The sequence below is a fragment of the Branchiostoma lanceolatum genome, chromosome 9 (assembly GCF_035083965.1).
Source record: "Branchiostoma lanceolatum isolate klBraLanc5 chromosome 9, klBraLanc5.hap2, whole genome shotgun sequence".
Taxonomy (NCBI): domain Eukaryota; kingdom Metazoa; phylum Chordata; class Leptocardii; order Amphioxiformes; family Branchiostomatidae; genus Branchiostoma; species Branchiostoma lanceolatum.
The window spans coordinates 14,732,643-14,754,785 of NC_089730.1; the positions used below are offsets into that span (position 1 = coordinate 14,732,643).

The window sequence follows — 22,143 nt, forward strand, 5'->3', positions numbered from 1 at the left end:
GGAGAGGCGGCGGTTTGTTGCACTGATGAAGCGGGGCCGGGGGGCAGCGGTAACGCCGGCGGGAATAGTCCCGCTACGCCCCGTCATCCCGGCGTGATGGATGACCAGAGTGTAATCACCCGGTAAGGGGTATTACTACGCCGTAATGGCATCGGCATAGGAGCACACCGTACCAGCACGTAAATTATCTCACCGGATTCACCACACCACAACCTGAGGCAGCGGATGTTTTCCATTTTTAGTCCTGAAGACAAGATTGTGAAGCAGATGGGAGAATGAATCGAGGGGCGCTGTTGAGGAGAAGGCTGTAGCTGTGCCCCCAGTCTGCACGGATCCTAACTGCAGCTCGCTGAAAACCTCGAGAACCCGCTCAAGTGTGTGACGGTGCATGAGTAAACCGTGCGAGTAAAGTACCTGGAACTGGACGGTACGAAATCGCTGGGACAGGGGCAGTTACGAGAGGTAGGTGCGCCGTTATATTCTAATAGATCTAGAAAATGTATAGCAATCTGGCCATATGTGATAATAGCATTTGATCTACAGTTTTAGAATTGTTTTGTAGGACAGAATTAACGTGAAGATGACGTGTATCTGATATGTGTAATTACAGAACGATCAAAACAGTAGTTGCTTTTTGTCCACCTCATATAAGGGGAGGGGGGTCGAAAGCCAGTTTAATGCTAAAATATGCTGCTTCAAAATTCTGTCATCAGAAAAATACGTATAGCACATATGATATGATAGATATTGTCCCGTCTTATTATTGCAGCGAAATGGATATTTAGAATTATCTTAAGAAATTTTTTTCAAGCATAGAGCACCATTGTATATTGAAACTCAGCTTTACTACTCGTAAGAACATTCTATGCCATTGTTATGTTACGACATGGCTCGTGCATTGCATTGCATAATACGAATCTAGACCGTATTATAAGCATTGGCCTAGATTCCCCTACTGTGTTGTTAATGTCATTATTGAAGAACTGACTGTCAGCTAAAATCGAAGAAAAGCAGCATACGTTTAAGTCCTTATGCACGCATTTACGGTCTGACACGCAGCCTTGCAATAAAGACAATAATACGGTTACTGACAACCTTTGCCGTAATGCTTAACACAGATGGTTATCCACGAGCGCTAGCGTTGAAAATCTGGTGAGGCGAGCGAAATTGACACAAGAGGGATCAATTTCATTTTCATCTCACGGTAAAGGTTACGGAATTGTTGGACTAATAGATTTCATCCGTCCGGGGCGCGTGTTGTTTCCCAGCTACGGGTCGGAAATTGAACAGATATCGCCGGCAAACATCAGTCATCTGACAAGGTTGTCCCGAGCTAAATGTATACGGCGTCTGAATAGCAAAGTAGGCATAGCGGTTGGTTGGTCTTTTGCTGGTTGGTTGGGTGAGGAGTTTGATGGCTGATTGGTTGATTGATTGATTGATTGGTTTGTTGGTTTGTTGTTTGGTTGGTTGGTTGGTTGGTCGGTCGGTCGGTCGGTCGGTCGGTCGGTCGGTCGGTCGGTCGGTTGGTTGGTTGATTGATTGGTTGGTTGGTTGGCTGGTTGGTTGGCTGGTTGGTCGGTCGGTCGGTCGGTTGGTTGGTTGGTTGGTTGGTTGGTTGATTGGTTGGTTGGTTGGCTGGTTGGTCGGTCGGTTGGTTGGTTGGTTGATTGATTGGTTTGTTGGTTGGTTGGTCGTCTGACTGGCTGACTGGCTGGCTGGTTGGTTGGTTGGTTGGCTGGTTGGTTGGTTGGTTGATAGAATGGTTAATTTGGTGGTTAATCGGTTGGTTGTCTAGTATTGTTGATTGATTAGTTGGTTGTTTGGTCGGTTGGTTGGTTAGCTTTGTTGTAGTACGGTAGATTTGTTGGTGGATTGGTTGCTTTTTATGCTATCGTGATTACCTGGTTGCTTGATTCCACAGAAATACACTTTGACAGGCTTCTAAAACGTCAAATAGCCAGACCCTGGGCTTTTTTGATGGTCTATGAAAATGCAGTCATTGAAACTGGCCTAAAAAATCCAAATATTTCCAATGAAACTGACCTAAATAAATCCACATATTTCTGATGAGCTTGTGCTTGTGCACCAGCTTTTTCGCCGCGTGCTCATAACTGAATTTCTGGTCTGCCGTGTAATAAAATGGCCGGGAGGTCAATAGTTCACAGCCTTTTTCATGCAAATGAGTCTATTGCTGCGTAAAACAACCTTGAAATCACGCTCGGATATTCCGCCTTAAAATGAGACCAAGAAGCGAGTTTTCAAAAATTTTCAATAGCAATTTGGAATACATGATATACAGTATATCAATATGGATGAGGAAAAATGAGATTCTATACTTTATGATTCTTGTACAGTCAAGCTATGTTAAGACATGTGATTACATGGAAAACCAGGCAATAAAATGCACATAGTCCTATTACCTGGTTGTGTAATAAGAAACCCCAAATATACTATGTTCTACCAACCTGATGAAATTATTTTCGGGAGTCCTATTACCTACTGTTAGATTGATCTTGCGGTACCGCAAGCAGTGTACGATACTCCCCATGTCTGTCCATGGTACTGAAGTTGTTGCATGACACATTTATCGGAAGGTTGGCATTATACGTACACTATCTGTATAGTATGCGGTACAGGATAGTTTTTTTAGGTTGGATCTCGGCGCAATTGCTTTATGATTTTAACTCGTTGTAATTTCCTGGCATCATTTCAGCTTATTGGTTACCACTGTTGGACTCCCTACGTTTCTGTAGCTAAAATATTACGTAGCTACAATATTACATGAAATATATACATATCGACAAAGTAATAGTCGGACATCTTCACTCATCTGGAATAAAATATGGCGACCCTTACTCTCAATTTAACGCAGCGGCGAGCAAGTCACCTTGTGGCTCTGCTAATTTTCATAGTTGATACATAACTCGCCTCATCCGTCACCTATAAAGCTATCAATAATTAAAGATATGCAGAGTTGACCTTACGCACTTCTTTAACATAACCCTGTGCGCACAATGCTTACGAAACAACTTCCAACTCTCATCTCATCCATCTCTTAGTCTACGTACTTGGCCAATTTGCACCACATAAGATAAGATAACCAGTTTCTCCATCCTTCTCGGTTTTTAATGTTCATAATGTTTCGCTTAGCGTCATGTTTCACTGAGCGGTCAATTCTCTGATGTTATCTTCCTTCCGTTTTCCTTCTCCCTGGATGGTTTCGTGCAACTCCTTTCACAAAAAACTTGTAACGATGTCATCAAGTTTTATTGCATTTCTTCTGCAAATTACGAATTAGATCATACGTTAACTTGAATATTAATTGGATCGGGCCATACCTTTTTAATGCACTGTGACCCACCTTCGATGGTGTACTTTGTTCGCAACATAAGGGCATATAGGGTTTTGTTTACATATTGGGTTTCAGTACAATTTCCAATCGTCACAAACAGTAGAAGTTACACCTTTTATCATAATCATTGAAACGGTATACTGAATCTTCACACAAAATTTGAGATGATATGACCTTAAGATGAGAAAACGTCTTTGCTAACTCCAGTCAGGTGTAATGATAAGTACCAGGTTAGGGAGGTAGAAGTCGGTGGAAGGAGAGGGATGGGCTCCACCTTCCAGTACAGTTCCCTGTATGTAGACCCAATGGAATACGTAACCACTGCCACTACCAGCTCAAACGCTTTTAAAAGGCTATGAGACTATCTTAAGTTTGCCTTTTAGTTCTTAAAACGATAGTATGGCATCCACTGGAGGCCAGGAAATTCGGTAAATTACCAAAGCGGAAACGAGAAGAAAGCAAAAGAGACTTCAGCAAGTGATCTCCCTCCCTGTGCTTTGATACTTGGTATTGACTATTGGAGCGGTTCTCCAGTTTCACCAGAAGATCAACAAAATGAAAATACCCGGCCTCCAGTGGAAATGTTTGCGATGAAGGACGAGACCGTTGGCATTTTATGCCCACATTGCTCATCCATGACATTTCAAGATGACACGCGAGTCTTACTCGTGGATTACTGGTGACATAGAAGTCTCTCCGGGATGTCTGAACATGGTAGCCGTGCCCTTTACCGACTTGGAGACCATCGGAAATCAGTCACACAGGGTTCAAAGGGCCTACGGACTAATAACCTGCATTCTATTTGGAACGGGAAGACCGTCAATGGGGATAGGTTGGAAAAGCTGACACGTTTTGTTTAGTATTGATTGTGTTAAACCATTCAGGTGAGCAAAATCAAAAGGACCCTAGGTTAATCGTTTTGGTGGATGTGGAGAGGTTATCTGGGGTTACTACTGATCGACCGGTAGATACTGTGATGTCCTTGATGATATCTCGGACTATCACTGGGATTGTTGACTCTTCTTGAGAACAAGCCACGGGTTCTATTGCATGGATTTTTTTATCCAGGAAGCAGGATTGTTGTTAACTAGTTGACTCTAGTGAACCGTTTTACGGTGCCCGGTAACGTGACATCACTACAGGGACATGTGTATGATTGCACCTAACATGCTCACAGTATCTGTATCTATATATAGCTTATGTAACCGTACTTCAGTGTAACTCGCCTGCTTCGCAGGCACGCGGCGTGGAAACATCTGGTTATATCACACTGAACGACCTGTCACACCTAACTTTTGCATATCTAACTGTAAGCATTGTTTAAAGCTATCTAGTGAGGAAGCCTGTACTGTACTTGGTGCTAACTAGTTTCACTCTACGATAAACCTCAAAAACTATTTTAGACCTCAATTCTGGGATGATATCTTGAAGGCCTGACTATTTCTTGCTCTTTTCCGTGCTGGTATTAGATAATTAGTGGTTGGTACATCCATTAGTTAACTAGTAGTTTTGTACGTCATGCATCGTCTGGACATTTTTCATCTGTTTTCGAGAGGAATCTACTGTAGATTTCTTTTCATGTTTGTGACACTAGCACCCCTACGAAACTAATTCTGCAAAGTTAACTGCATCCACGCGTGTTATAGACGCTGGATGTCACCTACCTGTATGCAAACTGAGAATATTGAATAAGGAGACAAACCCTGCATGTGAGTAATAGTGTTTTTTGTCTGTTGGACCGATCAATAATTCACCCAGATTGCATATGTCGCTGGTTTCCCAGTCTCATGTCGAACTTGTTGTCGGCCCTGATTAGAATGCATTGGTCTACCTGGAACGTGACTGGAACTTAGAATTCCTAGCAACGAACTTGATATTGTACACCTGGCATTTTTCAATAGAGAGATAAATATTCTTTATTGTATTGACAACAAACATAAAAACATTAGATGAATCATTAAGAGTTTCTTGGGCATTTTTGGATTAGGGCACCCAGTGGGCACAATTGCGCAAGGTAAACGTAAGGAGATATACAGAAGCTGTGTGCGTCCGACTGTTAAGTCAACGAAATTGCTTTAAAATTCTTCATATCTAACGTTAACATATATAATTGAGACAGGAAATGATGTGCCAGCATATTGCATTGATTGCCCATCGCACTATTTTATGTGCTAATTACAGCTTGACTTACGTTCAAGTGAAAAATTACAATAACATTTCATAGCAATAAAAGTAGAAGATGTGTAGATATGTATTTTCCATATGCTCGTTTTGAGTGCCATATTTGTAATCGGGATTTCTAAAACTTGCCCCACACTGTAACTAAATGTTCGTGTAAACAAATATGCGTGTTAAGATGTTCACCTTGGCAAAGCACACTTTTGTATGGCTCAATCGTATTTTATTGAAACAGATACTACTTTCACATGTTCACCAAATTTACGTATGTATCGCATCAGCACAGGCCATGAAGACTATATAATGGTCATTAAATTTCAAATATGGCAACAATTTCCACTTGCCAGAAAATGAAGGAAAATGTTTCTTCATTCATAGAAAGGTGAGAACTGTGCATTTCACGTCAGAGTAGCTTCAACTAATGATGACATTTGTCAGATGCAGTAAAGTTGCAGTGTCATTTGATGAATATAGAAGACGCCGATCCTAGAAGAAAGAAATAACGACGATGGTCTTAGAGCTTTAAGTTAAGAGGTCGCGTCCCAATAGTGTAGATTTACGAAATACCAATATTTTTTTATATTCAATGACGCACTGAACCATTGGAGAAATGATGTGTGTCATGTGGAGTGTACATCAGTTACAATAACAGCAGTTTATGAGATTGATCTATCAGTTTTGGGGTGTAAACGTTCGTGTTTTGCTCGTTCGTCTTAGCTAATTTGTATTTGTTCACCCTTGCGAGTTCTACATCCATGCCTCGTGCGTCTAAACGCTGAACGGTGTCAAAGTCTCGAAAAGAGGCACATCAGAATCGGGTCCGAGATCTGACATACATATCTAAGTGATAGCTGACTTAAGTTGATGGCTCTGATGTAGGTTGTGCATCATTTACGACTCAATATGGTTTGACATCTGATTTAACAGCCACGAGGGGCATCTTAACCACAGAAATATCATTCGTCAGAACCTCCCGTCTTATACATCACAATATCTTTCCTCATTTTCTGTCAGGTCTCCGGCCATTTCCACTAGACGGCGATCGCGCTGCGACCTAATTGGGATCGTGTAGCCCTCGATTTCGTAATTGGACTATCATGCAAAATTTTTGACTGAAAAGACATGCAACAAAACACACAACGCGTAAAAACATTCGTTTTCTAAAAAAATCTATGACATTCGTTAAGCGCTCTGTCAGAATGCTCGGTCGCAGCGAAGTCGTAGCGAGGTCATCGCCGTGGTGGAATTCGGGTATGAGGGCCCTGTCACACTTGTGCGTATATTCAAGGGCGTATTAGTTCCGCAGTTACATTTTTTGTGTTTAAGTAAATTTTGCGGGGAGGAGGTTGTTTTCTACTTTGATCCATCGTTGTGCAGTCTGGTTATCAAACCAAATAAATAACTTCTTCGGCTGCAAACTTAACCTTAACCAAAAACATGTTAATACGCAACTCATGCGGGCTTGTATGTATATACGCACAAGTGTGACAGGGGCTTTACGGCATTAGACAAGTGAAATACTATCGTTTAGTGTTATGTCTATGTCACTTCACCTTTGTTATTTCCGATGCTTGTATATCTTCACTCATAAAAAGTAAGCCTCCGGAACATTCTCAATAAAGAAATCAATTATCTTCCACGAATTTGCGCATAAACATGTATTGCTAATGCTAGGACCATAAACTTGTTTGTAATAAAACTTGATTACTTTGGGAAATAAAGACATCCCAATGATGTATTGTGCAATTAAACTTTTTGGTATTACCAGCGATACATAGATCAAAGACTTGATGAACGTTTACGGATGTGGTATGCTGGCAATGTTTACAACACGTTTCTGAAGTAACTTGCCAGTCTTCCGGAAATATTTTCTTTTTATTTCCAGTGACTTATATTTGCCCTTTTGGGGTCAGTATAGTTAGGCCTGGAAGAAATATGTTGTGTTTCCGGTTACGAGTCAGAGTCGGTAGGTAGGGATTCTTGTATTGGGCACTGGTATTTTCGACATCATATTGTAACGTTAACCATACAGATATAAATTGTACGAGCACAAGTGCATTCATGAACAGAACAACTTTTAAGTACAGTATTTACTACACATTCTTACATCAGCTGTTCAAAACATTCATCTGTTTACAGAGTGTTGAATAAACGAAATCTGTCTTGAATTTCATCACTCAGATGCCAAATCGATGTCCCTCGCCAGCGTTCTACCAAGAACAAAAAGCTAGTGTCGGTAGGTTTTTTGGTAGGGTCGGTCAGGTAACCGGAAACACAAGATTTTTTCCATAGGCCTTAGGACAAAGTGAGTCATAAAAACATTTCGTGACGTTGAAGCTACGATTCAACCTTCGGTGCAACCTTCGGCCCAACAGACTGCAGATAATTCTTGCAACTGTTGCGGACCTTATCTTAGGCCTTAGATCCTCCCGCAACTTTATTGCTCTCCAAAGGTTCCGATTTTGCGCTGGTACTGAAATATCCTCAAGTGAATTTAATCCAAGTGCCTTCCCATCATTTTGAATTGTTCGTCGTAGAGTGACTGTAGGTCGTCCTCTCTGTACGCGGTCTTGTACCTTCAGGTTTCCAAATGTTGCCGAAGATTACAATATTGTTCGCCCAATCTTTGCGGGTCACTCCGGGATAGTATTGATCCAAGACCACCCAGTGCCCATCTGAAGGCACCAGCAGACGTGCAGGCTCGTTTTACCTGCTGCTGTAATTGAAAGGTGTCGGACTGTAAATTGGCGGCTCCTGCACACATTCAGCTCACATACTTCACAAACACAAGCTACAATATGTTACTGCATGACGCTGACGCTGCCATCTCTTGGGTGTAAGGTATGGTACCATCCTGACCTTATATCGTTATATCTAGATGGAGATCTAGGTAGAGATTGCAATCTGGCAGAATCGCCGATTCTAGATCTGCCGGTTGAGATCGCGATCGGAATCAGGATAGTTACACTTCTGAACTTTTAAGCTTGTTTCAAGGCTGATGTCATCATGAGTACGATGTATTCAATGTAAGATTGTATGATAATGTTGTATATTTTAAAAACCCAACGTGTATATTCGTATGTGGAAGCATGTGTCCAAGCACGTTTTCTATTGTTTTAACGTGTAATTGAGAATAAGACTTGTTTTAATTGTGGCGGTGTACTGTGTAAAACAAACCACAATTCAGCCTCTGGCTGCGAGAATTTGTTGACGATAAAAACCATTTGATTGATTGATACTAGAATTTGTTAGGGTGGTCTCCCGTTTATAAATCCTAAATGTGTAAATGTCAATCCATTGATTATAAGGGACATGGATCGAAGTTGAAACTTCTGACTATCCTTTGAGGGAAAATCTTTAAATCTACAGACTCCGGTTAGGGATCCGTACCAACAGAATCGGCGATTCTCCCAGACTGCAACCGCTACTTTGACATACATATACTCACGAGGCTATGCATTTGCATTTCATCGATTATTTCTGTGCAGTTATATCTCTCTAGCAGTCTTTAGGTCACGCTGGTATTGGCCCCAGATTACTGTCATTAAAGGGTGGTGGTAGACACGTCAGACACTAGCATTCGGGATTTGCAGAGAACACATCGATGCACTGATTGAGATGGCATAAGATTTGGTATGCAACACCATCGTTCTACCACCAGCCCTAGTAGCCAGCTTATGTCATTGAACAGAAAAATATCGTACAGATGCTCAACATTTGGAATCGCATCATCTCATTATTGTTGCTCTTATAGTAATACCTTTACATTTGGGACCGCTGTTCAAAATGAACCAGTCAGAATTGCCCTGACGAACATGACAGACGTTCATCGAAACGTCGGCTCCTGTAGAATATGTGGTTGTGAATAAGATAACGTTGATATGCATCCATTCGCCGGCCTGATGAAATCATTCGCGGAAGCAAAATATCTTGTTGATTTGAACAAAGCAAAACTTTTCAAAATTTCATCCGTATTTCCTGGAATAGTTTGGAAGGGAAGTGAGCTTCATAATCAAGAGAACCGAGGGACGGAGGTTGGGCGTCATCGCGCCCATAAAAGGAAACTCATTCCCTGTAACGTTACTTCCTTGAATATGACGCATAATGTAGAGTTCAGTGCCCTATATATTGACTTTGACCTTACGCAGAAGGTGAGGGTTGGTTTTGCTACAGATGATGTGGTGGGCTGTGGGAGTTATTACTAAGGCTATCAGAATCTGCCCCTACATTTGATAGAGAGAGACAGCCACACCCTCGGCCGTAAAATCCTTTCTTGATTAGATTGAGCGTCATGAACTGTGCCAACTGTATGTCTTTTGGCAACATCGAAATTTCATTTTCCAAGAACTAGATCGCAGAAAAGGTCAAGAAGATCACCGGAAGTCACTGAAATATTTCATGTCAGGAAACAATTTCTGATGATCTTTCATTTCAATTCTGATGGCTCATGCCATATAATCTTGCTCATATTGACATGTAACTCGTAAAAAAACTATTTCAAAGTTTACGGTAGTTTACTGGTGCCGTTTTATAGCAATTCGTCTTCCACTGCTTCAACAAAGAAGTATTAACAAAATGTATTTTGTATACCATAGCAGCTCTTATCAGTTCTATGTTCCACTTGTCACCATTGTTATCTTGCATCGTCTGTATAGTTTTTCCATATACTATTTCACGTAGCAGTTAGCCCTCGGGGAAGAACTTGTACATTAAACTCTTTTATCGTTACCATAACTGGGTGGGGAATTAGGACTAGCCCTGTTATGGACGTATCAGACTGATCATCATAAAGCCTGCTGGTTCATTTGTTCATTTGGTTGTTAGAGACAAATATAGTACAGGAACTCCATAATCAAACGGGGCAATCATGGGCGCATGAGCTTAGATGACCCTTTGGGTTCATGTAACCTTCACCTTAAGATCCCTTTTGTGAGTTTTATTTCTCTTCTTGACGGATAGGTCAGTGAGCAATAGAGGGGTATTAGATAGCACAAATTTGGCCAGTTTGTTACACGTAAGGGCTTTATTACCTTCGCCATGAAGGTTATGTTCTCGGTAGCGTTTGGTTGTATGTATGTATGTTGTTTAGCAGCATAACTCAAGAAGCTATGGATGGAATGTCATGAAACTTAGTATGTGGTTAGGGCATGTCCTGTGAAAGAAATGATGAGATTTTGGGCCCCCTGGCAGCCTTTCTAGGTAGTGCAGCAGAACTTCTGTCTAAAACATCTCGTGCTCTGGAGAAGCTACGGTCACGAGTTTTAGGTGGTATATAGCTCTTTTGCAGGATAAGTCGAGAAGGGATTAATGAATTTTTGAAATAATGGCATGTTCAGAATATCTAACATATCGCTTTTAAATTGGTAAAATGTCTTGAATATGAAACAACTGTTTCATGAAAGAAGAGGAAATATTGCCTTCGCGGCTCTCGAAATTACCATTAGAGATCTAGAGCATGACAGGTAACGGCGTGAGACCGTTATCAAGGCACTTCATTTATCTTGATACCGTCCCAGTCGGACCTTCCTCGCCACATATGTCAGGAGTCAATGATGCTCTCAACCGTTCAGGTCCCCTGTGGGGTAACGTCAGTGTTTCCACGTACATTGAACGTCTCCAGAGAAATCTTCAGCTTCCTCGCTCCACAGGATTCCAGGACAACGAGAAACACTACTTGAGCGACCTCGCTGTGGCCTCGCTGCGATGTAAATTGGATTTGTGTAACCCACCCGTGATTTAATCACTGGAGTATCATGCAAAATACAAAAGTATGACCGAAAAGACAACAAAACACACAAAGTGTAAAATGGATTGGTTTTTTTATCTGTTGAGTGAGCTGTCAAGATTTGAAGTCGCAGGGCGGTCGCAGCGAGGTCGTCACCCTGGTTGAAATGAGGGTGTTACAAATGTTGGCAGTATCCTCGTGAACGGATGCCAACGTTAGAGTTTTGATATACCTTTCTCAGTGACACAAGCAATCAATAAATCTTTAAGGCTTTCCTCTTAGACCAAAAATGTCGCAGTCGTACATCACGTGGCTCGTCTTTGAACGGATCTTTTAGGAAGCATCTTATAAGATCTATGAAAAGGCGTCTCCTTGTCTGTGTTGTACATGTGACCTGAATCAGGCAAAGGAAGTGCATTTACGCTGAGGTACGGATCAGTGCCACGTACATGGGTGCAGATGTGGATGAATAAAGATACTCTTTGTACACAACCAAGTGCTTTATTCAACCGACGTTTCGGTGACCATCTGTCGTCTTCTTCAGGACAATTCTGACTGGTTCACATTGCGCTGCAGCGATAGCTGTCGTTGCTTGCAGACACAGTCCCAAACTGATGTTGTAAACTGACAGGACCCATGACAGGATTCACTACTGCGGATTCAGTGATGAGTCGTTCGGTGGATCTTTAGGGTACTCAGGATATCGGTTCACACTAACTCCACAGTACATTGAAAAAGGTAGACATAACCGCATTCCTTTGCAGCAATTATTTTGCCAATATTCTATAGATCTGATTTGGATAAGATAGAAGACGTGTGTCATTTTATCATTAACTGTACATTATACAACAATGAGAGAATTATTCTCTTCAATTGTGTACAAGATAGATTTTCTAGTTTTTGATATTCAAATAACATAGAAAAATTCGTATTCCTTATGCAATTAGATAAGCCTTGTATTATAAGCTCCATCTGTCCTTACAATCACAACTGCCTCAAGAATCGAGAAGAAGTTGAACCTGTATATAGTAGTATACATTAGCTGTTGTAGATATAGTAAGATATCACGTTCTAAAATCACTGTAATTATACTTCTGCCTTCTTTAGCACCACGACCTGTTATTAGCTTGTACGAGCACAAACGTACAATGAAGGACTTTTATTCAATGACAGCCTTGCGGTAAGGATTACGCCTCGTCGAAACTGTAAGCCCCTTACTCCTGTTGTTTTTTCCTGAGAAAATCCTGGCTTCAGGCTATGGAAAGTTTTAGCTGTAGTTTGAATTTCAATACACAATGCACTTTCAGAGGGACGCCTAGTGTATGTCAATAGGGTGATGGAATTTATCCATTGGAGGTCGGGAATTGTTTACAACAAATGATATCGAGTGACCTCAATGACATAGTCCTGGATAGCAAATATCAAGATGTGCCTCATATGAAAGATAATGCATGATACTCCCGGTACTCTAAATGGCCGAGAAATGAATTATAGATTAAAGGTAATATCTGCTTCACTGATGCAACTCGTTTTGACGTAATGCTATGGGGCCAAAGGAAAACGGAGGAAGAACACATATTTGTAACCGGTGGGTCGAAGTCTATTATCTAGGTCATTAATGTACGGTTCAGTGGATAAATTGATGTTCAGGAAAGCATGCAATTGCCGTTATCAACAGAACAAGTTTGTCAAGTAACCGTGTCTCCAGCACTAATCAAAAGCGTAACTGATTGTCATGGCATGAAGAGAAGTACACCGGACGTGGCAGATGGGAAACGTCATATCCGGTCTCTAGATCCCCGAATATGGCTAATATTGCCGACGGAATCTGCCTCTAAGTTTGACTCATCGTCAATGACAATGGATGACTGGAACGCCCCCGACCTAATTTTTATCTGGCATAAAAGGGACAGATACCGCCGATGAAACATTACACGAGCCTGCATTCGAGATCTAGGGGTTGTCTCCACGGAAAAAGGTCACTCTTCTGATAGGTAAGGTATCTTATTGACCCTGTTTCAAATGACACTATTTCATAACTTAGTCACGTACGTAGCAGGAAGAAGAGATGGTAGCAGGATTCTCTGTTCAGGTTTTCGTCCAGCACTTCAAATGTCAATGGATGCTATTACAAGTGTAACAGATACTTCAAAGACAGCTGAGGGAATTGAGATAGGCCATGAAACCGGTAATTTAGTAGAACGTCCATTACCCTAACTACCGTTAGCAGGAGTCTCTGTTCATGTTTTACTCCAGCAATTTCATATGTCAAATGATGTTATCACAAGTGTAACAAATGTCGCGTTTCCTGGATCCTGCTTCAAAGACAGCTAAGGGAATTGAGATTGGCCATGAAACCAGTAATTTAGTAGAATGTCCATTAGCTTAACTGACACGTAAGTAGTCATTACGCCCGTTCAGCTCATCGACAACGCACGTCGTCTTAGTACCTGAAGCATCGGGATAACAACGTGCCTATTGGAAAACACTTTTGGGCGGATTGGATCATTTTTCACGGAGATGAGGAGCTGTAGGTCAAGGTTAGAGGTCAATATTTCGAAGATGTCTTCTGTTTTTATGTTCTGAAGTAATATGCGTAGGCGATGGGCGTAAAATCGAATACAGGAAATACTATTCTTTAGTCAGAGGAAGCTACATCTGTTAAGATGACTTGCCGGAAAGAAGAGTCGTTGTTCACGACTTTCAATAACACATTCTCGTACCATATGGTGTATCGGTAATGGTCGTGTGCTTGTGCCCATAAGAACGTACATGTTTCCAATACCCTAGTGCGTTGTATGTCATGCGCTGCACTACTACCCTACCCGAAAAGGGATTTCCCCCTCGCGAATGTGAATTTCATTGCTGTTGTTAGTCTAGGCACTACAATGGTCTGAACGAATCGAACGGACAAACGAGCATCTTGCTGTCAAAGATCAGCTCCAAGATACGTGTGAGGTCACCACACATAAAACATTTAGCTTGTATTTTACTGTAACCGTGTCTATTGAATAATTGCTGTCTAATGCCTTTTTTGCACAATAAGTTCTGACCTGAGTTGAGCTAAGATATCGCTGTCGGCAAAAAGGTTGAATGCATTGATGAATTATTCATAAAACAAGTAATTCCAACAATACATCAACAGTGACCTTGGCATGTATTCAAAAACAATATATCTTCTTCCGACTGGACTATATTTCTGGTTCATCCGGTCTTAAGCAAAAACTCTTCATTTGCAAAGAAAGCGAAGGCAAATTTTAGATAACCAAATAGGAAAGGGAAATAAGACAAATTCATGACAAAGTTAATGTTAATGAGTCAATAAGCTCATGCTGTTTAAGTACAGGAGCTAATATTAGCTCGCGGAGCGGGGGTGTCTATGGCTAGGGCTTGGACTCGAGTGCATGTCAGACAGTTCGACATGCACTCCTTTCCTGTTGATGTTGGGATTGTACCTTCTCTCACTGCGTATGTTTTACCTGAATGTCGAACCTTCATCGACCTTCAAACTTGATATTCATCTTTTATCAATTGAGTTGAACCCAAGGCCAGTTATCATCCCACTAACATAGGATTGTGTCGTTTGTGACATATTGTCTGAAGGTTCATCTGTGGTGGTAGAAGTCAGTATGAAACAATGTTGAACTGGGGGCCTACAGCTACACCTAAACAGAGACGGGGGAGGGCACAAACTTTCTGCAACCTATGATTCACTGCTCAGCGAGTCACGTATTCTATCTGCATATAACGTGACGTCACAGAAGCAATTGCTCATTCCTTGACAAAGACAGTCTGAAAATTGGGTAACTCCAATTTTTTTTGTGTTGGAAGTTACAGTTTGCTTCATAAGATATAAAAACGGTTTGGCACTCCCGGGTCTGCCTAAGTACTCAGGCCATGTTCTGACCCCTTGCTCCTTGTATCATGTCTTGTCCTTAGCCACCGGTGTAGCAGCATCTTCTAACGCAACACAGACGTTGTTAATATATGTTTTACTTGTTTTTGACAAACCCGACCAAGTACAACGACCTTCGACCCAAACACATTGCTTCCAATCGATTTTTATAATTCAGAATCGTTCTCAGCGTCCATAATCCTAAGTCTATACAAAGCACGTCCAGCCGAGTCGACCTTTACCTATGTGATTTTCTAATGTCAGTCAGTTGGAACATACTAAGATAGTCAATACAGCAGTCGATGCATGGGAAATCAACTGTGTCCCGTTATCCATGCAATGGCCATTTGCTGAAGTTCATCTGATATAGAAGTATGCATCTGAAAATGTTACGTATTAGCATGAAAGTTGATCTGAGTTGGTAGATTGCTAAATAAAGAGAAATAAACTGTTCTCGAACTCAAAGAACTGAATGACCGGATAGTGGAATTTCGACCGAATAACTCAGTCTTCATCAGCTATCTGACTCAAGCGCTGCTGTGGACACGTATTCTTTACGCAGGTGTGACGTCAGCCCTGGGTCAAAGTTTGTCGGAAGTCGGTACCGCCTCCCTCCAATGTTGTCATTGCTAGCCTCGCGAAACAGTAACAATGATGTAGTCAGGAAACACTTGTCGTAACTTTTGATACTGGTGTTCTGTATGGTTGACTTTATATCGGCAGATAGACTCAATCATCAGAGTTACTGCACTAGCAGCAATATCGAGTTTTGTTTTATCATGTATGAGTTTGATATTGGGTATTTCCATCATTTTTCATCAACTAGTCCGTATGGCATATGTTCCAAGATTTCTAAGTAGTAACTCATAAACAAAGGTGTATATGTAGCCATCCACTATGGTCATTCAACAACCACGTAGCAGGATGATCTGAAAAGCTGATTCTCATGTTTACTGCCGGATGTTGACAGAGTCTCAGTCACAAAATGTTTGGAGAGTTGACGTGGATACGGCTGGATATGTTCGATGATTGACCTACAAAGTTGCAACTTGCCGCAAATCGATTCAAAGATAATTGGTTTTAAAAAAATACTGGCAAAGTTTCCTGAGAATTTCCGTGCTCAGCGACTGCGTAATGAGGCTGAAATGAGCGAGTACCACCGCTAGACAGATGTCTGGGCCCCCGGTTGCTGCTGCCACGCCATCCAATTTTCTGGCGGTTTCCTAGAAGCTTGGGTCCTTTTTTATCTCACAACTATGGCGTTACAGATTGAGATCCGCACCAAAGGGTAACACTGTACGTGCCTCACGAGCCCACTTTGCTAGATCTCTCCGAAATGTTCGGTGTCCTGCAGGTCGGTTCATCTCACCTCAGAAGATGATGAGGAATGTCTTATCTCTGTTCAGTTGATCTGTGATGACCCGGCATGGAAAGTTGTCCAAGAACAGAGAGAGGGGGTGGAGGATGGAGAGAGAGAGAGAGAGAGAGAGAGAGAGAGAGAGAGAGAGAGAGAGAGAGAGAGAGAAAGAGAGAGAGGGAGAGACAGAGAGAGACAGAGACAGAGAGAGAGACAGACAGACAGACAGAGAGACAGACAGGCAAAGACGCACAGAGAGAGAGAGACAGAAAGAGAGAGAGAGACAGTAAGAGACAGAGAGAGAGGACACTCTGTAAAGAGAGAGACAGAGAGAGAGGGGGGAGAGAAAGAGAGACAGAGTCAGAGAGAGAGAGAGAGACAGAAGCCGAGAAAGAGATAGACTGAGACAGAGAGAGACGGAGAGAAACCGACATTCCCACACTTATTCGTCCTATTTGATGTTTCGTCGAGCTACTTGATTAGACGACTAGCCATGTGAAACACGGACCATTTGTACCAGAACGTTCCTTTGTGACTGTTATCTTATACAACATAGCCGTTCTATTATACAAAGCATGTGCTCCAACACCATGATACCGTGTCCAGCTAAATCTGTTGCAGAACATTGCAATTTGCAAACTCAGGCTCTGTAACTGCAAATATGTGACCGGCTTACAAGAACCCAATCTCTGCTAAGGATAGTTTAAGTGGCCTCTTGTGTTAATGGCCAAGAATATGGGATGTTTCAGAACCATTCTGGTAATAGCTATTACGTGCAATGACCGCAGCGGATTTGCCGGTAGACTTCTTCTGACAGTAATGTGGTTAATATTGTACTGAGATGTATGAGGCACCGAGAGGAATGTGTCAGTCAAGAAAGTCATCGGTTTAACTCTCACATTTTTCAACCACAAGGAAATGTACCAGGCGTGATGCGTTTTCGGTAAAACGAGAAACGATTAATCAGAAGGTGACTTGAGTTATAGACCTTAAGCTTGTGCTTGAAGACGTACTAAGTATTGCCCTCATCTATCAGACTTGCTGTGATGAATAGATAGACCATAGATAAGGGTAAGGGTCTACGGTATGCACGTCACGCATCACACGAACCATCCATCTTTGTGAACTGTGCAACATTTAGAAAGGAAAAGGAAAAGAACAAACAAGAAATAGTCATAGGAAATTGGAGTTTTCTTTTTACACAACCAGTAATGTCTGACCTGCTGACGTGTCGGTGTCTCTCAGACACTATCCTTAAGCTAGAGCTTCTGACTGGAGTGCTGCTTCTCGCCGCTATAAGTAGCCGAAGTATATATGTTGCGCGGTGCGAGAACACTGGTTGTGTAAAAAGAAAACTCCAATGTCATATTTTCTACCAACCTGATGAGATTATTTTCGGAAGATATTCATGCCTTCAAGAACCAGAGTTATCAACCCAAAATTCAGATGTTCAAACTTTTTCCCCGTGAACTATCATTGAGTGGAACTCGTTACCACCAAGGACTGTAGGAGCATGTGCAAAGGTTAGGTCGTTCAGTGTTATATAACCAGCTGCTGCCGCGCCGTGCGCCTGCGAAACTGGTGTCTTGTAATTACACTGAAGGGTGGTTATACCGGCTCTATAGATAGTGTACAGATACAGAACTAGCGCGCACCGTAGATAAGTCAAAGGTAATGCCATATGGTGTCTATACTGTAATCATGCTCTCTCTCTCTCTCTTGCGCGACCAAACATTCGTTGAAAGCTGCACTTGGTCATTTGCGGGGTTCTAAGTTTTCCTTGATAGTCCACTACGATCTTCCTAGGTATCAATGAAAGGCAAAATTGAAAGATAAAGCGTTTGGGTGAACACAAGATTGCAAGATACTGCCATACTGTGACTTAGAGGTCATAGCTGATGGCGGACGCCATTTTGTATTCTATTCATGTTTTCAGATGTGCAAGGCTTAAATGGGGAATGAAGCTATATCAAACAGGCACACGGAACAAAGTAGTTCTCCGATAACTTCAAAAGAAGTTCTTAGATCGGATGTGTGTCTAATTGGACGGAAAGAAAGGGCAATCAAATCGGCTAACACCTGGCTGAATAGATTACTGTTATTGTAGAAAAAAGGCAAAGGTAGTCCGTAGCCTTTTTGAGGCCGCAGGGGCAGTGAGTTGGTATCCACTGTGTCTAGGGCATGGTATTGGATGGTGGGGCACAACCCTCTCCTTTGACCACCCTTTACCTCCCCAACGGAAGCCAGGTACCCATTTTTACACCTGGGTGGAGTGAGAAGTTATGTTAAATGCATTTCTCAAGGGTACAGCATCGGTGGCATGTCAGCTAGAGAATTCGAACCCAGGACCTCTAGGTTGTGGACCAAACGGCCTAACCGTTACACCAACACGAGGCCACTTAATTGTTCTTGTAGCAAAAAATACAGCCTTGAGCTGCTAACCTTATTCTTCGTAATTTCAAAGACTCGGTGGGGGCTTACACTTGTTATGATGTTAGTACGTCCAAGGGCACTTACAACACTTAGAGGGCTCGGCGAATTGCAAACCTAGCAGAAACAGCAGACAGACTGGCACCTTTGGCCCACTATTTAAACCTCGTGCCTGAGAGGTCACGAGACCTAAATGAAATGTAATTTTGCCAGCGGAAATCCATAGAGTAAGCCAGAAAAATATCTGGAGAATCATAGATTATTGGTGCGTTGAAATTAACTTCAATATAGATACTTTAGAGCAGTATTCACAACGACAAATGCAGGTAACGAAGGGACGTAGCGTTTGCAATTTTTCAGTGGTTCTAATGACCTGCATATTTACAACTACCAGATAACTAAGAGGCACTTACGGTTCCAAATCACTCTCCCCTGGAACACTGGTAATTACACAACTGATAAGATACGTGGTGACTCCACTATCAATCAGGAGGATACCTAAGCACTTCGTCCCTTGTTTTGGCACATAGGTTATCGTTAAAGCCAGCCTGAAGCGGGGCCACGGTGCTATATGATCGGCAGTCCTGGCCACACAGCCAGCCAGACGGAATTCTGATGCAGACCCGAGATCACTCTTCCCGAAGAAAACATCCGATACTTCAAGGATACAGGTACGTGTACCATCTACCGTTAGAAGATCTAGGATCGGTATGTATGGGAATATAATTAGAAAAATATATTGTGTTTCCGGTTATGGTCCCTAAAAAGCAGGGTCGGTAGGTAAGGATTTTCCTTTTTATTCTTCTCTTTTTTAAATTACATTTCGGCCGAAGAGATCCAAGAAATACATTTTCGCAATGTAAAATAGATATGCATTGTACAAGCAAAAATATAGCAATCAAATGAACAAAGAATTAGAACGTTTACTACACATTATTACATCAACTGTTCAAATCCCTTATCCGTTAGCAGAATCTGAAATACACCACACGATGTTTTGAATATTTATCACTCAGATGTAAAATTGAAAATTTTATGTCCCTTAGCAGCGGTCGACCCCAAAAGGCTAGGGTCGGGAGGTTTTTGTTTGGATCAGTCGAGTAACCGGAAACACAACATATTTGTGCACATGCTTTGAATCCCCGGCCCTAAAGTATTCTCATCAGACAGAGATAAGATTAAATACAAGAATCTACCAGAAGCTAGCTCATGTACGTGATTGAAGATCATAATGTACAATTCACATGCGCTCAAGGAGACCCAATAAACTTAACCTTAATTAACCAGAGAATTGACGACCTTCGTGGTTACAACGTTATTCATCTTAAGAGCACACGTTTTGCTGATATCCAAGAGAGTTTTCACATCCGGATTAAAATTTCTAAATCATCCCTTTTGTCATGAACAATCGGCTCCCAAAAATAAACTGTTGCCCTTAATAAGGGTAACACGATGCATCACGCAACATAAGTACCTTTAAATGTACTGATTAAAAAGGACCTACGCCTCCACTTGCTATTGAAACAAACTGGAATACCCAAGTGAATAGAAATGACCGGTGTTAAAGATATTGTCATAATTGCATTTGCACAAACGTTGACTACATGAAATACGACTCTAATCAGTGTACGGCCTTTAATTAGGGACCATTAAGGCTGAGTATCATTACTATCGTGAGTATTGCTAACTGAAGTTGATGAAGACATCAAACTGGTCGAAACTGTTTTTTCTAGTCTGAACATATCTAGAAATTAATTGAATGTTGTACAATAATGGCAAATTTGCCATTTGTTACCTCCATGAAAAATTGAGATATTGTTTTTGGTTTGTCTGTTGTCTGTGTGTGTGTGTTTTTAATTCTTATTTTATTCTATTGTCAGCATATTCAAGAAACTCTGAATGGATTGTAATGCTACTTGGCAGGTGGATAGTTGTGTGGAAGACAAAGGTCACCGTCGCTTTTGGGCCCACTGGCGCGGGACCTTGGTACTGCAGCAGAACTTCAGGTTTTCTATCGTTTGTCCTGGACAAGCTATGGTCTTAACTTTTTTGTGGCATATAAGAAAGGAATGGTGTAGGTTCGGCCCCCTAGCACTTTGCTCTGGAACTGCAGGGGCGTTTTTGTTAAGCATTAATGGTATCTTGTATCTCAGTGATAAACTTTTGTGTCGTTCTTTTGCAGAGAATCAAACGACTCGAGCGCAAAGCATCATGGGAGGGGTCATGACCATCATCCTGGTGGCGGGTTCCATCTTGGCCGTCCTGACGCTCATCGTCATCATCATCATCCTGTGCTGCTGTCGTCTGAAGGAACACTGTGACGCGTGCTGTCTATCCGAGGAGGACGACAAGAACTTCCCACACATCTACAGAACACACCACGGGTTGAACGACAGGACTAGTAACACGACAAACTCCCGACAAGGAAGGATATGCCGGTCGGGAAGCCTTTACGTATCTGCCGTATGACTGGCAGATTGCTACCGGGACGTTGAAAGACCCTTGCACACCCTCTCGCCTTTGCAGTGACACTGACGTTGTTTTTGTTGTATGTGAGAATTTGATGGATAATTTTTCGAGACCATGACCATCAAATGTATGAACCGGTATCTGTCCTTGTTGGAGCATGCCGAAAAATGCTACAGATGTGTCAAGAACGATGTAAAAGATACCGATAGCCTTGGAGGCCGCTCAATGGACCTTTTGACTTCCAGGTCGTTTTGTATTCAGCTCTACAAGACACACAGCAACAGATAAAAATACACACTCTGTCTTATATGACACAACTATTGGAAAGCATCAATGACAATCTATACTACATCCCGACGGTTATCTACAAAATAGGCAGTTTCGATTTCATCGTTTACTTGATATGAACATGTAATGTTAAGATGTGTACAAACGTTGTGAGAAAAAAAGATACATTGGTGGAAAGGAGAAGACGCCATCGAAATAGCACGAGTTCTCTGTATTTTATTGAAATATCTAGGAGAAACAAGCGACGAACAGACTACTGACACCGTTTATAACCACCATTGTGATGGTACGCAATAAACATATATTTGTCTCACTGGGGCTTGCTTTAATACTCCTAGAACCATAAGAGAATAAGATCTACGCAAGTTTCGTCCTAGTCTCGTGTTCTCGCGAGACTAGGTCACTCCGTGATCAAGACGTACAGTGGACGTCGAAAATTTGGAGGT

At 41.8% G+C, this 22,143-nt stretch overlaps 1 long non-coding RNA gene across 2 annotated transcripts; it reads left to right on the top strand.

Moving 5' to 3' along the window:
• Positions 1 to 389: 389 nt before the first annotated feature.
• LOC136442542 (uncharacterized) lies at positions 390 to 22,011 on the top strand. Of its 2 annotated transcripts, none has more exons than XR_010757024.1 (3): positions 390 to 462; positions 19,471 to 19,611; positions 21,123 to 22,011. It is a non-coding gene; the product is annotated as an uncharacterized lncRNA (long non-coding RNA). The 2 variants fall into 2 exon arrangements; XR_010757023.1 differs by lacking the exon at positions 390 to 462 and adding an exon at positions 13,072 to 13,252.
• The last annotated feature ends 132 nt before the right edge of the window (positions 22,012 to 22,143 follow it).